Source organism: Eschrichtius robustus, chromosome 12, assembly GCF_028021215.1.
Source record: "Eschrichtius robustus isolate mEscRob2 chromosome 12, mEscRob2.pri, whole genome shotgun sequence".
Classification (NCBI taxonomy): Eukaryota; Metazoa; Chordata; class Mammalia; order Artiodactyla; family Eschrichtiidae; genus Eschrichtius; species Eschrichtius robustus.
The window spans coordinates 78,542,832-78,560,401 of record NC_090835.1 but is presented as its reverse complement, the minus strand read 5'-3'; the positions used below and the strand labels follow the sequence as shown (position 1 = coordinate 78,560,401).

The 17,570-nt window shown below is 40.7% G+C and overlaps 1 protein-coding gene and 1 non-coding gene across 2 annotated transcripts in view; one reads left to right on the top strand and one right to left on the bottom strand.

The window, feature by feature from the left end:
• Nucleotides 1-17,570, top strand: part of CLIC5 (chloride intracellular channel 5) — a 158,731-nt gene that overhangs the window by 36,361 nt on the left and 104,800 nt on the right. The window lies entirely within an intron of this gene.
• Nucleotides 15,072-15,177, bottom strand: LOC137774295 (U6 spliceosomal RNA). Its single transcript, XR_011075824.1, has one exon. It is a non-coding gene; the product is annotated as a U6 spliceosomal RNA (small nuclear RNA).

Sequence of the window (17,570 nt, the reverse complement as noted above, 5' to 3'; positions counted from 1 at the left end):
AAGTCCCAGGCTCGGGCTGAGGCCCAGGTGTCAGCCTCTAATCCTGAGGTTCATTGTCACTGGCTTAATCTTCTCAATACAATTTCAGTATCTTCTACCGACTCAGCAATCTGCCTTTTGGGGGATCCCTGTCTGTAACCCAATACCAATCCTTCCTGTGATTCTTCAGTTATATGCTCCCCTGTGCTTTCAGCCACTCAGCAATGACCACATCCCTAGTACACACCCAAGATGGGCAAGCACCGTTCAGCAAACCGGGGGAGCCCTCTGACAATTCTGCAGATGGTCCATCCACTTACTTATTTAGTCCCTGTGCTTTCATTAATTTCTTAGTGAGCACAACCCACGTGCCCACACCCTCAGGCCTTTCTGCCCAATATCACAACTGAAGTAATTTGTTCTTTCAGACTGGCCAAGGCATGTCATTCAGTTGATAAACTGTGATCAAAAGCTTGTGCTTTTGATTTTTGAACCAAACTGAGGTTTGGGTATTCATTTGCAAAAGAGCTTCTTAGCAGTGCTCTGAGTAAGGGGTGGGAGGAATAATTAATAGTCAGTCGCCAACCAGAATCACAGGGATGTTCTTCTTATGGGGGGGAGGGTCCCTGGAATACTCATAAGGGAAGCAAAGGAGATAAAATACAGTACATGTAAAAATATTAAGATCTTCCTAATATAGACAAATATTGAAACATTATGTTGTACACCTGAAATTAAGATGATATAATGTTGTGTCAATTATATCTCAATAATTTTTTAAATGTTAAGACCTGAGGTTAAATAAGAATTGTTAAACTAAGAACGGAAAAAAATTTGGGGGGGGTATTTTTTTTCCATGCTTCTTTTTCTGCAGGAATCTTAAGATCAGTGTTTCAGCTTTTATAGAATATACTATGGAGACATTATGTTATTTTATTTTTAATTTTGGAGTAAGATGGTAGACAGAATTTGGAGGGCAGTGATTTCCAAGAAGAAATTCCCATATTCTTTTCAAAACAAGCTATCATAACTCTTATACTGCAAAACACACAAGGTTTATAAACCCTGAACCCTTGGGAATCCACTAATAAAATACTTGCTATTCTGCAGTGCCACCGAATTCAGTCACCATCCGTTCATTTATTCAGCAAGTACTTCCTGAGCACGATTCTAGCACTGTGGGTGCTCTGTGGGGAAATAAAAAGAACTGTAAGACATTATTCTAAGCTCAAAAACACTGCAGTCTTGTTGGGGAGACAAGATTTACAGAGCAAAAGGAAAACTAATAATAGAACACAGTTTAGGATTAAACAATAAGGGTAAAAATAAATAAATCGCCAAATGCTAAGTAAATGCCAAATGAAACAATAAAAGTGACTCTGAGTTTCAAAAGGCAAAAATCACTGCAGGCTGAAGGGATCGGAGAGCCTTTCTGGAGAGGTGAGACTTGAGCATTTGAACACAAGGAGGATATAGACCAGGCTGTTTGAGTGGAGAGGGCTTATTAAGAGCCACGTCTGGTTGTGATGCAGCCACTGGGTCGGCTGGTGCCCCCATCAGACAAGTGGTCCTTAGAGTGACTTGACTAATTGTTCAAATTGACCAGTTACATCAGCCCAAAGGCCCCAAGTGAGAGCCCGGGGTGGATGCAGAGAGGGCACAGGCTTGATGTAAGTCAATGCTAGTTTTTCAAACACAATTCTGAGAGATTCAATGTCCAGAAGCAAACAGACCCAGAGAACTGTAGAGATGGAGGCATTGTGAGGGGAGTTGAGGCCGGGTTATATCATTTAAAAGGAATTGAAGCATCGGGCAATTGCCGGGTAGTCATTAAACAGCATGTTTGTTTAAATAACATATCCTAAACCAAATGACGGTACTTGTCACTTAGTCAAAGTGCCTTTTACTTGAAGGAAAATGTTTTCTGTTCCATTAGCTTTTTTTGTTTTTTCTTCTTCTAATATTAGTCAATAAGTTGAAAATTCCTACTGTCTTTTGAGGAAAAGATCCCAGCACAATACAAAATAGGGAAAAGGAAGTGACTGGCAGTAGCCAAGAGATCTGAGTTCCTGACCTGGTTTTGCCATTGATACCCTTTGAAATTTGAGATCTGTCACTTCAACTTTCTAGATTTGCTTTAGCCCCACAAGACGATGAAAACATGGACTGCCTTAATTATCTTACAGGGTTATTTGGGTTGGAAGTAAGGTAAACATTTTTAATGTTTTGAGCACCTCCTTTTAACCAAGTACTTTTTCACATTCTGTATGTTGTTTAATGCTGAAGACAAGAGTCCATATTAAATATGATTAGCCCTACTCACAGATAAGGAGACTGAATTGGAGAGGTTAAAGGATTTGTGAAAAGCCACACAGCCATTGCAACCCCAGTTCTCCAAACCTTAGGAGTCACTCTTCCCTTTATTGTCCAAAGGACACAGTTTGAGCCCACGCACTGCATGCCCGCTCTCTCCTCCATCAGCTGCGTGCTCCTTTTGCTCTGAGAAGGTCTGAGACAGAACGCTGAAAGAGTGTAGTCCTTGAGGTGGGAGTGTCAAGTTCACACTGAACTACCCGATGAAGCTACAGCAGAAAAAGGGGGTGGGTTCCTGGGATGTGACATAGAGTGCCCCCGGCATGGGTTGCGATGTGTTCACCGGCTCAGCCTGAAGCAACTGTGTTAGAATTATCCCCTGGCTCAGGGCTACCTGGAGGGGACGTCTTGCCTTCCTTCTGTGGATCTTAAAAGACTCTCTCTTAAAAGCAGTTGGACCATGCCGGAGAGATGCTCCCCAGATATAGATAAATCTACAGATAAATGCATCTATGGATAGAAATTTATTGTTACAAAGTGACGCTAGTTTCCCACCCTTTGGAATTTCTTCTCTCTTCTCTATACAGGGTCTTTGTGGGACTCTCAAAGTCAAGACTTAAAGCTTCCTGGGCTGATATTATCAGGAAACAGGGTGGGTCTTCCTGTCTGTGCAGAATAAAGGTAGAAGCTGTGGAGGGGCACGGGAAAGTGTCCGGCCGCCACTCTCCTCGCCTCTCCCCTCCCCTCCCCTCCCCTCCCCTCCCTTCCCTTCCCTTCCCTCCCCTCCCCTCCCCTCCCCTCCCCTCCCCTCCTCTCCCCCTCTGCTGCTGGGGCTACGGAGCTTCAGTGGGCAAGAGAATCGCAAGGGGTGGTGGGGGGAGCTTATAAAATGCAGATTTCCAGACCCCACCCTCCGATTCAGTGTTCGTGGGAGGGGCTCAGAGGAGCCCATTTTTAAGATGCTCCCTGAGTGATTCAGGAAAGGACTGTCCTAGGAAACTCTGCTGGCCCCATGCCCTTCTTGAAAGGCTGGCTTTTGTGCTATTTATGGCCATCAACCTGCATTGTCCTTTGTAAATGCAGATGTGACGAGACTGAGCCATTGGCTAATTTCCTCTGTGCTGCCCGCAGATGTACGAACAAGGGCAGTGAGAGGGTCTCCAGAGGAAAGTAAGATCTTCGAGTGTGAGGATGTCTGTGGGGGACGAGTGTCCTGAATCCAGGGCAAGTCTGTAGAAGAGGGAATTGGCTTCCCAAAGACAAACGTGATTGACTTTGCAGCAGTGGAGGACCCACATCGCCCGAGGGAGCTCTGACAGTCTCCTGACATGCCTGAAAAAAAAATTTCCAGCAGCATACAAAGCAAAAATTGTAAAAAGTAAAAATAAAAAATTTCTCCCTCCCTCATCCCACTGTTCTGAAATAATCACTAGAGTTTTGTGTATAGCCTTCCAAACAATATGTGTAATTGTGTAGAATGACATCTATTTTACAAAAACAAAATAAACAAAATAAATGCATGCACTTTTCCACAATTTGTTATCTTTTTTTAACAATATATCCTGGACATCTTTCCACGTCACACAATCTATGTCTTTCCTGTGATAGCCTTCATTATGTGGATGCACCAAAATGTACCCAGTCTCCTTCTGGTGGACATTGAGTTCACTTCCAATTTTTCCTTATTTCAAGCAATGATGCAGTGAACATCTTTGAATCTACACTCTTTGCTCACAAAGAATTTCCTATCAGTGGACCTATTGGGTCTGCATATGACCCAAATTTGTCTTCAAATTTGATGGATAACAGGCCCTCCAAAAAAGATGTACCAATTTACACTCCCTACCCGTATTGCATATTTACCCACAATTTTTATCATGCATCTTTAAAAACTTTTACAAACTAAATAAGTGAGAAAAATTGTTCATTGGTGCAATTTCAGCTTTTTAGCTAAGTGGTATGCCTTTTCATTAATATGACTAATATTAATTAGTCCCCGACTTCCTGTTTTTGTGAACTAACTGTTCACATCTTTTACCCAGAGCCAAGGCTCACCTTTGTGTTTTCACACATCGTGTTTTCTTATTTTCACTACGGCATCTGTTGGCAAAGAGTGAATAGTCTTGTGTTGGAAAGAGTAAATGCCATGGAGAGCGTGAGGGGCAAGGGAGCCATTTCCCACTTAATCGAGATATCAGAACCACCAACTCAGTATTAAAAAGCGCTGCTTATATTATTTAGTGTGTAAGACCTTTAAGAACTGGAGCAAGGTCTTATATTCTGCAAAGAACAGTGATGGAAAAAATAGGACCTTAATAAGGATTTGTTGAACAAATGAGTAGATGTGGACAGATAGATCCAAACATATACCATGTGTTGGGCATGAGGGGAAACAAAAGTAAGAAACATCACCCTGCTTTCTCAAAGCTTGAAAATTTGTTGGGGCTGTCGCTGTGTAAGGTGATGAGTACAATACAAAAGGTGGTTAAAGTAAAGGGATGAGTAGATGCCTCCGGTACTCGAAGATCTTAGCTCTAGAGGGCAACAGATACATAAACAAACAATTTCAATAGTAGAACAAGAAGAGAGATTTGCGTAATGGGTTATGGAAGCATGAGTTTAAGGATGAGAAAGAGTTTGCTGGGTGAGGAAACGTGCAAAAGTATCTCAAGGAAAGGGAGCAAAGACACGGAGATAGGAAACAGCAGGGTGTGTATCTAGGAAATCAACCGTCATAGGCTTCCCGGAATCTTTAGGGCCTGAAGCCAGATGAGTCCAGTTGGGCAGGCAGGTCACAACCCGTCACATCATGGTCCACACTGAGCCACTGAAGAGTTTTGAGCAAGGGCTGGTGTGACCCAATGTGCTTTTTTTTTAAATTGTTATTTTATATTGGAGTATATTTGATTTACAGTGTTATGTTAGTTTCAGGTGTATAGCAAGGTGGTTTAGTTATACATATATCTATTCTTTTTCAGTTTCTTTTCTCATAGGTTATTACAGAGTACTGAGTAGAGTTCTCTATGCTTTACAGTAAGTCCTTGTTGATTATCTATTGTATATGTAGTTATAAGAGGTTAATGCCAACCTCCTAATTCAACCCTCCCCCACCTTTCCCCTTTGGTAACCTTAAGTTTGTTTTCAAAGTCTGAGTCTGTTTCTATTTTGTAAATAAGTTCATTTGTATCATTTTTTAGATTCCACATATAAGTGACATCATATGATATTTGTCTTTGTCTGACTTACTTCACTTAGTATGATAATCTCTAGGTCCATCCACGTTGCTGCAAATGGCGTTATTTCATTTTTTCTTATGGCTGAGTAGTATTCCGTTGTATCTGTATACCACATCTTCTTCATCCATTCCTCTGTCAATGGACATTTAGGTTTGTAGATGGCTTACTCTGGCCACCGGGTGGAGGATGGACTTAAGGGCAAGGTGAGTGGCCGAGGTGGAGGGCAGCTAGGAATGTTCTATGCCCGTTTAGTCAGGAGGCAATGCAGCTGCGGCAATGCAAATGGAAAGTGGAGAGATTTGAGAGTAGGGACTTGGTGACTAATTGGATTTGGGATGACAGAGGAATCAAACAAAAATATGGGCTTGGTTTCTGGTTTGGGTGACTGGATAGATGATGATGTCACTGGCAGGGAAAGAAAATACAGGATAAGGAGAGGATTATTTGTGTGGTATTTTGGAAATGTTGACTTTGAGGAAACTGGGATACCCACGGGATTTACACAGCACAGTTATATATTAGCATGAGGCTCTCAGGGACGAGATAATGGCTATCAGCTAAGATCTGGGAATGAATGAAGGAACTCCAGGTGGCCTTGGATTTCACGGCAGGGACCTTCATAAGCCTCATTCGTAACTCACTCATAACCAGGCATCACTCCCAGAAGTTCATTGTCCCCCGATGGCCCATCACACTGCATATCTGAAATGGATTTGGGCCTAGATCCTTGAAGCTCTTTTGATCTCTAACACGAGCAGAGGAAGCCCAGCAGTGCATTCTTTGCTGTTGAATGAGTATGAGCTGCTCATAGATCCTTGTTCAACTTCATTTGTGACAGGTGTCTTCATTTGTGACAGGTGCATGCAGAGGGTCACTACTATTTATCATATCATTTCCCCAGAGCTCAATTCCACAGCCCAACAATAGTTTTGCTTGTGGTGAAAGGAAAATTGGGGTTCTCTTTTTTTGTGAGAAGATGCGCCCCCCTGAATAACAAGATTGGGATTGGGTGGCTTTTAGCCCTCACCTGTCACTATCTCAGCATGAATTAGTTTCTTGTTTACTATCCGCTAGTTTGAATGACCAAGAGCCTGGCTTCAGGGGAGACTCTGTATAGGATAAAGACATCAAGTACATCAGAGAGTTCCAGAGGCCAGCGCTGGCTCTGCTGCTCTCCAGCACAGGGAATTTGGATGAGTTATTTTACCTCTCTGAATCTGAGTTTTCTGATCTCGTTAAAATGGGGATAATAAGCAAAATACCTGTTCTCCTACTTTTCATGACTGCTGGTATGATAAAATGAGAAATATTTTTGGAGGGCCCATGCAAACATTCTTATTGTCTGAAGATGCGCGGCAGAGGGCCTGCACTGACCAGGCCTCCGTCAGCAGTCATCAAAGGAACTCCAAGAACTACACTCATTCGTTTGCTCCTTTATCAACCCATTTACTCAACAAACGCCAGTTGAGTACCTCCTCTGTGTGAGGCTGTGTGCTCACTGCTAGTGAAAAAGAGAATGAACGCCATGAAAAGACATGGAGGAGCCTTAAATGCATAACACTCAGTGAAAGAAGCCCGTCTGCAAAGGCTACATATTGCACGATTCCAAATATATGACATTCTGGAAAATGCAGAATGATGGAGACAGTGAAAAGATCAGTGGTTCCCAGAGACCAGGGGGAGAGAGGGATGAATAGGTGGAGTACGGAGGATGTTTAGGGCAGTGAGACGACTCTGTAAGATACTGCGATGGTGGATGCATGTCATCATACACTGGTCAAAACCAATGGAATATATAACCCCAGGAGTGCACCCTAATGTCAGTGTGGGCTTTGGGTGATAATGACGGTCAGTGTAGCGTCTCTGATTGTAACAAATGCACCGATCTGGTGCAGGATGCTGATAGTGGGGAAGCTGTGCAAGAGTGGGGGCAGGGGGTTCATGGAAACTCTGTACTTACTGCTCAGTTTTTTAGTGAACCTAGAGACAGACAGAGAGAGAGAGAGAATGGATGCTGTGTGCCTTTTAGGCCCCTACAGCTTACTAGAGAGAGGAGCACATGCAGATCTTCAGACGTAGATAAACTGGAGTAAGTCCTGCATGCATACAGTGCAAGCAAGCGCCTTCCCTTTCTGTTGTTCTGATATTGTGTCTTCATTTGTGACAGGTGCATGCAGAGGGTCAGTACTATTTATCATTCAGACAGGAGCCCCTTCAGCCTTATTTACTTCAGGGCGAGCAGCTTCAAAATGCCTGTGGCCTTCCGAGACAGGGGTGAGGGGTGCCGAGTGGAGAGCATCCCCTAGGCTGGGTGCACAGCAGCCCTACAACCAGAGGGCAGGAACAGAGGAGTTGGCCTTGATGGATGAACTCAGCCAGACCACTTTGGCGTGGCTGTTTTGCATCCCTCTGCCCTTTAATTTGATGACTTCCCGTGGGGAGCCGGGTGTGGAGAGGAAGGCAGAGCTTAGGTCAGCGTTTGTTCCCTTGGGCCTTAAACATTGGGAGGCTCCATTAAGGGCATTAAGTCTGGTGTCTAGTGATGCAATCACCCTGTGCTATGTGGACGGAGGATCAGTGACTGAGCCCATATTCAGCTCTATTCATCTGGGGGCTTAATTTTATGACTGAGGAAAAGTGACAACGGTTGGGCTTACAAGATTCCAAAAGAGCAAGGTAAAAAAGAATTCGTTCCACTGTAATTGAATGAATTTCAGTGCATTTTTTAAACATAAAATCACTTAGATAAAATATCAGCCTTTGGAGGTGGGTTTGCCATCCCACACCCCCGTCGATGTCCTAGCCTGGTATAGATGCAGCCAATGAGCCAAACCAAGTGGGAGAGATCTTGAGGTGAAAAACAGATATTGCAAAGGAGTCTTAGACTAACGTCTACCTTTTGTATGGGGGTGCATTGCAAACTTTTCCAAAGTGTATATAACTGAGGAAATTACGCATCATTACAGAGCAATACAGAAAGTGTATTGGCTGCAAACTCAATATACATTCAGTGGAGCTGTCATTATTTCTTCAGGCTGGAACTTTTTCACTGAATGAAAACCTCCAGGAAGATTTTCTCCAACAATTCCAATAAGGTATTGAAATTACAAAGGTTGTATAATGTAACTAAATAAGAAAATGTGAAAATGTGACCCCACAAAATCACATAGGGATATCATGGAGGATTTCAAGCTAGACTTTCAGTTCTTCAACGTAAAATGCTTTGTTCTATCTACCTCAGGGCCCTCACACATGCTGTTCCTTTCTCTCTTCCCTTCAGTCTTCAAGTGACTGGCCCCTTTTTATCATTCAGATCTGGGCTTAAATGTCACCTCCCCTGAGAGGCCTTCCTCAGGAACACCCTATGAAGGAGGTTCCCTCATTCCTCACTGTGACTCTTTAGCATTGTAACCCAGATTCCCAGATAATGTTGAGCAATGTTATAACTATACATCTATTTATTTGCTTACATTTCTGTTCTATCTCCCACAATGAATTGCAAGACCCACCAGGCAAGGGCCATGCACAATAGTTTTTTTCCCCAAGGTACATCCAGTGTTTCCAAGAGTATTTGGTATATAATAGGTACTCAATAGATAAAGGAATGTGAAAGTAACCCTGGCCATGGAAGTCTCAGTGGAAGAAGACTTATTCATGAGGCAGCTGGTATAGATTCAAGGGCTATCTGGTTACAAAAATGTAGGTAATGAGCATCTTTTCTCAATACTATCAGATCTATTTTGATTCTGTGTTCCTAAAAACACATTGTATCTACTCAACTAGAAGGGCTGAGGAATGGAAGCACCCCCCCTACCACACCCACACACCCACCCACACACACACACACACACACACACACACACACACACACACTTGTTTTAGGCACTGTGAGTTCCTTGGGACAGCGGCTGGGTCTTATTCATAAATTTATCCCTAGCATTGAGCATAGTGCCTGGCACAGAACAGCCGACCATGTTTGCTGAAATTAACCAAAGTGAGATATTTGAAGTGCTTTCTGCCTTCTCCCTGGAAGAAGAAAACTGAAGCAATTCAAGGTAATATTCTCTGATTTTTCTGTCCAAGCTTTGTGGGAGTAGGGTTAATCTTCCTGGCAGCTTGTAAAAGATTGCACAGTTGGCGAAAATATATGACAAAAATAGAATCAAATCTTCCTCCCTGAATATAGATTAAAGAGAACCACTTATTACTGTGCTGCAGAAATAAATTTCTTCTGTATCTGCCTAGCTATGACCACGTAATAATGCACAGAAATGTTATGTTCTATTTCTCTGGGTTCCTAAAGTAGAGAGAGAGAGAGAGAGATACAAGGAAATATATGGAAAGGAAGAAAGACTCAAATACAGGTATGTTCCTAGAATTCTAGGAAAGGAACAGACTTATACTGCTGCTCCCACTTTTAGGATAGATTATTTTAAAAATAATAATAACAATTCAGTTAGATCAATTCTGCCCATTTCCAAGAAGGAACTTGTAATTTTCTAAATAATATACTATGCCTGTCAGGAGATAATTCCTTATGTAGCTTAAAGAGCTGATACGATGGCAGGGAAGCAGTCAGATAAAGATAAAGGATGAAGGCCATCAAGCATGGTCAGGGTAATTACAGGGTACAAATTCCACTCTTCACCTGGGAGCATTGCTTTTTGAATGTGCCAGTAGCTGATCTTCAGCTTTCACTTCCAAACGGGGTGTTTACTTCCTTTCTCTGTCTCTGTCTCTGTCTCTCTCTTTCTCTCACTTTTCTATGCATTTAAATATAATAATAAAATAATATTAAATAGTGCTTATTTATTGAGGTCATTAAAAGTAGACACTAGGGAGTCAAACAGACCCGATTCAAACCCCAGCTCTAGAGCTCTGTGGTTAGTTATGCTTACTGACTAATTTGTGTGTATCAGTTTCCTCATCTGTGAAATGGAGTAATGATAGTAGCTACCTTGTGTGTAGGGTTGAAGTGAGGGATTAAGTGAGAAACTGCCTGTGAAATGCAGTGCTGCCTTATATACGTTTGGGGGAAAAGAGCTCTTTTGTCCTTTGTTTATGGGTCAGTCAGTATGTTGGCTGCATTATGTATATTCATAAATAGAATTATTTAAACTTTACATAAACTTGAGACAAGGTACAGTTATCCCCATTTTACAGGTAAAGAAACTGAGGCTTAGAGGGGTTAGATGACCAGGTTACAAGGCTAGAAAATGGCAGGAGCCAAGTCTTCAATTTGGAACTTCTGGATCTAAGCCCTGTGCTCTTTCCACTGTACTGTAAGACATTCAAAAAAAATCAATTCCTGGAGACATTGTTTTATGATTTTGTCATTTTATTCTGTAGCTATCTATGATCACCTTCAATCTACACATAGGACTTTTCTCTGTAACTTTGTCAATTTCTGAACATATTTTTATTTTCATCTTATATCTTAGCTTATGAGCCTGAGAAGACTACATAGTGTTTTTATGAGGACTAGACCTTTAAAAATAATATTTTTTAATCATCTCAGGATGTGGCCTCTTTTTTAAAGTGCATCATTCTGTTGCTGAGATCTTATTTCTGTCATATGGACCATCTCTTGCCCATGGCCCTCTTTAGTCTATGCAGGTTCTAACTGCTATGGATATAAATCTCTAGTTGCAAACATCAGAAAACCCAACTGAAGATGGTCTGAGCCAAAAAGAGATTTTACTGACCATTAGGACAGGAAATTCTAGGCACAAAGAGGTCCAGTCCCTCACAGAACATGGTCTTCCTCTCTCCATCTCTTGGCCCTTGTTTTCTCTCTGTTGGCTTTACTCTCAGTGAGACTCCATCTTAGTGGTGGCAAGATAGTGCAAGCAGCTCCAGGATCATATCCTTGTTTCTCCGTAAGTCCAGCAGAAGGAAAAATTGTCTCAAAAAATTGTCTCTTTTCTGACAACAGTCCCAGAATTGGATCTCATTGGATCCAAGTTGATCATGTGTCCATTTTGAACCAATCACTGTGCTCAGAGGGATTCAGAGGCTCCCACTGGCCAACACGAGTCACCTACCCACCCCTGAAACTCCACTTGAAGCTAACAGGCTGTGAATGGAGGAGGTGTAGAATCTTAAGGAAAATTAGGGGCCCCTTTAACAAAAAGAATGGATTCTAGTTGTCAATCATAATAACAACACTTAACTTTTCCTTTCAGAACTGTAATCTGTTTGGTAATGGACATTTGCCCACTTCCCTCAAAACATTCTATATTCTGCTCCCACTTGTATAGATGCTGACTTTCCATCCCCAACGTCCCTCACCTTGCTTCTTCTCCAACCCTCATTCTCTTTAACAGCACACCCTTTTTTTGAGTTATTAAAGGCTGTCTCTGGTCAATTGGCAAAATGAACCTGTTGGCCAAAATAAAATCAGATGTGTGGGTAAGAGTAATATGGGTCAACAGTTGTTTTGGAATTTTGTTACATGTATTTACCTTGGACCAAGGTTTTTTAAGTGCATTTGTGTAATAGTTGTGTTTTTATGTGATCTTGCTGTGACTGAAGTATGAGCTTTGCCATTAAGTGAGGACAATCACCAGAGTAGTAAACCCTGTCAGAAATGCATGGTGATGCAATAGAACATGACCTGAGATCACTTTTCTCTTGCCTTTTGTCTCCTGGGGTTTTCCTTTCTCTAGGGGCTGGGTATTTTTTATTTTTGATGTACTACTTCTTGGTCCTGATTTCTTTTTTCAGCTTATCTCTGGGTGTCTCCTAGGGTTCCAGAGTCCCCAAATCCAGTCACTCCTTATCTAAGACCAGCCATTCACTGATCCTACCGATTCAATAAGCAATTTCTAAATCTCTATCAGCATCTCAACCTCATCCAGCCACATCCTACTTCACATACACAGTAAATTCTGGTGGTTACGAAAATAGGCTTTAATGATGGAGAGACTTGGGTCAGAATACCAGCTGTGTTGTTTATAATTATCTATGTGACCTTGGGCAAGTTACTTAACCTCTTTAAGTCTTAGCTTCCTCATTTGCGAAATGAGACTAATAGCACCTGCCTTGGGTTATTATGAAGATGAAGCAAGCTAATAAGAGATTCAGAGTTCCCACACATGGTGGCCTCTTAGTAAATGTTAACTATTATTATTGTTACAGAACCCTTTCCTATGTTTCAGTTCAAAGTTAGAATACTTATAAAGACTTCACACTGTAATGTCCATTTCACTAATATCAGCCTTTGAGAGATATGAGTACAGAAGTCCAAGAGGAAGAAGAGGCTGTGAATAAAATAGGTGCCAGTTATGTATTAACTGATTCCATCAACCATTATTTAATGAGCATGTACACTGTACTGGGAATATTATCAGTTTGTTTGCAAGTTTACAGCCAGGGACCATTACATTCTGTGGGTTGTGCAAAAGAGACATAAAACTGGATTCCTCTCCTCAAGGAGCTTTCACTCTTGTGAGAAAGACATGACTCAATCCATGAAGGAATTCCATGAAGAAATAATGCAGGAGCTAAATGTGCTCATTGTCAGGAAGTGATATGCACACTGCATGTTCTCAGAGCGTTCTAGAAAGAGCATGGCACCCCCAAAACTCTAGTGGAGTAATGAGTGAATCAGTGGGATGAGTGACAGTTGTTGACAAGGACTCTTGGCTTCAGTCCAGCCTACTCCCTGGCCTCTCCCTTTGCTGAGCACAAGTAGGCAGTAGGCAATTTCTAACAAAGATCACTGGCGATGTTGAGCACGCCCAAGAGCACATTAGTTTATGAAGGAATAGAATTAGCAACCCACCCCATCCTCCTCAGGGCCCGACCTGTGACCTCATGCAGGTGGAAGCACTCATCTCTCTGTGTCTACCCTCACTAGATCCTCCTACAGACACACAATATGACTGGTGTTTCTGCAGCTGTCATCAAAATCTGCCAGTCTCCTCAGCTTGAACCTGAAGCCCTTGAGCTTGTCCAAGAGATACTCTGCAGAGAATGTAAGGGTTGAACAACCTGATTCCTATATAAATAGCTACCTTGGGCAGAATGAGCGGATTCAACTAAATACCATTAGGTACATAAAAGTTAGAGCCTATAACTAATGATACACTCTGGTACTGTGTAAGGTGAACATTTTTGGAAAATTTCCTTATAAGGATCATCATTGTTTCATAATAATATATTCTTTTTCTCTTGTAAATATAGCTAGAAGTTTATTAATTTTATTGATGTTTTACAAGAACCAGTTTCTGGTTTCATTGATTTTCTCCATTGTTTTATCTTTTTTTCAATTTCATTAATTTCTGTGCTTATATTTATTATTTTACTCCTTCTTCTTGCTTTGTGTTTAGCTGGCTATTCTTTTTCTAATTTTTTAAGGTGGAAGCTTAGATTATTGATTTGAGACCTTTATTCTTTTCTAAAAAGAACATTTTACATATAGATTTCTTCCTAGGTACTGCATTAGCTGCATCTCACAAATTTTGATATGTTCTATGTTCATTTGTATTTAGTTCAAAATTGATTTTCTAGTTATCCTTGAGGCCTCTTTGTTAACAAGTGAATTTCTTAAACTGTATTGCTTAATTGCCAAACATTTAGGGGTTTTCCATATATCTTTATTATTGGTCTAATTGATTCTGTTATGGTCAGAGAATATATGTTGTATGATTTCATTCTTTTAAAAATAATAAGGTTTATTTTGTAACCCAGAATATGGTCTATTTTAGTGAATGTTCCGTGTGTCTATTTTGGTGAATGTTCTGTGTGTACTTGCAAATAGTGTGTATTCTGTTGTTTGGGTGGGATATTGTATAAATGCTTATTAGATCAAATTGTTTGATAGTATTATTTATGTCTTCTATACTCTTGCTGATTTTTTTGTCTTCTTGTGCTATCAATTTCTAACAAAGGAGTGTTGTAGTCTCCAAATGTAATTGCATATTTGTCTTTTTCTTCTTTCAGTTCTATCACTTTTGCTTCATGTATGTTGAAGCTCTGTTATTAGGTACATACACATTTAGGGTTGTTATAGCTTCTTGATGAGTTGACTCTTTTATCATTATGTAATACCCGTCTCTTTATTCATGATGATTTCCTTTTTCTGGAGTCTATGTTGTTTGGTGTTAATATGGTGACTAACTTTCTTTTGATTAGCATTTGCATGGTATTTTTCCCCATCTTTTTACTTTATCTATATCATTATGTTTGAAGTGAGATTCTGTAACGTGCCATTTTATTATTAGTTTTCTGTTTGCTCGCTTTTTCCCCCTTTTAGATTATTTGAATATTTCTTGTCATTACATTTTAATTTACATATTGGGTTTTTTAAACTATATCTCTTTGTGTAACTTTTACAGCTGTTGTTTAGGAGTGGTCACCATATACATACCTAACTTTTCTCAATCTGCTTAGAGTTCATAGTTCACCACTTCAAGTAAAGTATAGAAACATTACAGCTATATAAATTCCTTTGCCTTCACCCTTTATGTCATATCATTAAATCGAATATATTGAAAACCCAATCACATATGTTATAATTTCTTACTTCAACGATCATACAAAAATATGGGTGTTGCACAGATGCGCATGTCATCCTTTCATCGGGGCCATTCTAATCTTTGCTGTATTGTTCTAATTTTAGTATATGTGCTGCTAAAGTGAGCATTGAATATGTTTTTGAAGTGCTTTCCTACTAAGGATTTATCCAAAACTTGCAACAAGTTTGTGAAACTATGATTATTAGAAGTACAGTCTTATGATCAGGGAAGTGTTTCTCTGAAGAAAGCTAGAATTGCTTAACCAATTATGCTTTGACATGAAAGGGTACAAAATAAGGTCGTTTTTGTCATGAACTAAAGCAGAATGTGGAATTAAAAACTAGAAATATTTTGTAACCAAAGAAGAAATTTTTTTTTGCAAAATGAAAGTTTATAAGATCAAAACTATCAGTTATCTGCAGGCATGTCCAAATGGGAGGTATTATCTAGAAATTAAAAGGGAACTGTTCCTTTTTTCAGTAAGTGGTAGATCTTTGGAGAAGATGAAATAAAAGCTAACTCTGCTAGGTTTGGGATTAGGGAAAGTAGAGGTCATACCACACATTGTTTAGCTCATAGCCAAGAAAATAATCACATGTGTAAAGCATCTTTCATTCAAAAAAAAAAAACAAACCCTCAAAGGCACTTTAGCATATAATTTTGTTTACCTCTTTCACATTGCTATTGTGAATATTGTCCACTGTCCAGAGCAGGAAAGTGATGAATCTGTGTGGCATGCAGTGAACGTAGCAGTCTCCCTCTGTAACCTTGTCCTTCCCAGAGTATGCAGTCATTGGCTTGGAAGGTACAGCTATGAAGGTGACTGCTTCTCTAAAGGCTTTGGTGATGTAAGGCCACAAGGAGGAGGAGAGCAATTAAGCCTCACCTTGATGAAGCTATAGTGTACCATGAGGGCTGCAAGTTAGGCTTGGTGACTGTTTTCTTCAGTGAGTAGGAGACATTTGCACTTGAAGTTTATGGGGAAACAGCCTGCCATAAAGGGTGGTCAGGATACCTTGCCATCTTCTCTGCCTATCAGATGTCTGACTATTCAGGAAGGTTCAGCTGTAGTGCCTTCTCCTCTATGAGGTCTTTCTTTCTGGCCACTCCAACTGTGGTGAATAATCTCTCTACATGCTGACTTATGTAGCCCCTCCATCTGCCATGTGTGGCAGCCTTAGTCTTCCTCTCATGGGACTATTCTCCTGAAATAGATTTTAATCTACATTAAGACCAGGGCAGTGCCTTTGTTTCTCCAAAGTGCCTTACCCAGTGTGCCTGAAGTTTGAGAGAGGCAGTTAGTAGAGTAGTTAAAAGCATGGGCTTAGTCTGTCTGAGTTCAAATCCTGATTCCACCATTTCCTAGCTGAATGACTACAGGCAAGTTACTTAAATAACTCTGTGCCTCACTTTCCCCACTTGTAAAATTGGGATAATAACACTATCTGTAAAAATTAAATAAGTTAAGACAAGTAGAGTGCTTAGCATTTTTTTGCCTGGTACCTAATAAGTATTACTTATTTTTATTGTGATTAATTTTTTTCTTAGAAAGCTGTGGAACAAATATATATTTGTAAGTAAGGCAAGAAAGACCACAGACAGGAGCAGCGAAAGAGAAGGCAAAGAACACAAATAGAAGTTGACCAGATTCCAGATGCAAAAGACTTAGCACCTGTTTTTAAAAGAAATGGAGGGTGGGAATGTAAATTGGTACAGCCACTTGGGAAAACTGTCTGGCAATGTTTATTCAAGAACATTCTAATACTCTAGAACCAAGCAATTCCATTCCTGAGTATATAGCCAACAGAAAAGTGTCCATATGTCGTGAAAGGATTTTGATAGAATGTTCATAGCAGCCCCATGGTAGTCATTAACTGGAAACTATGCAAATGTCCATCAACAGAAGAATGGATAAATAAATTGAGGCAATAAAAATGGGTGGTTTCCAACTACACAAGGCAGAATGGATGAATCTTACCCACGTACTGGTGAGCAAAGGAAGCCAGACACGGAGGAGTATATACTACGTTTATTGTAAGATTCCAGGCAAAACTACCCTGTGCTGTTACAAATCTCACCCCAGGTGGGTGAGAGCCGTGGAGAGGGAGGAGAGCTAGAGAGGAGAGATCAGGATGAGCTTCTGGGCGGGTAGCTAACATTTTACCTCTTCATCTGGTGCTGGTCTCATGGATGGGTTCAGATTGTGAAAACTTAATTAACTGTCCGCTTACAAGATGTGCATTTTTTCCCCCACACGTGTATTATACTTCACTAAAGAAACAAACAAACAAAAAAAACAAACAAAAAAGAGAGAGAGAGAGAAAAGAGGTAAAATAAGAATAGAAAAGAAAGAAAAAAGAAGAGAATGCAAAAGACAGAATGAAAGAAAGAGGAAGAAAACCAGCCCATGAAGGTTAAAGGACAGGATCTTGGCTCTGGCTGCACCCGACTGGGCTAGCTCACCTCTCTCTCTACCTTACGCACCACCCCCTGCCCATCCCTGCCTCCCCCTCCCCCCAGC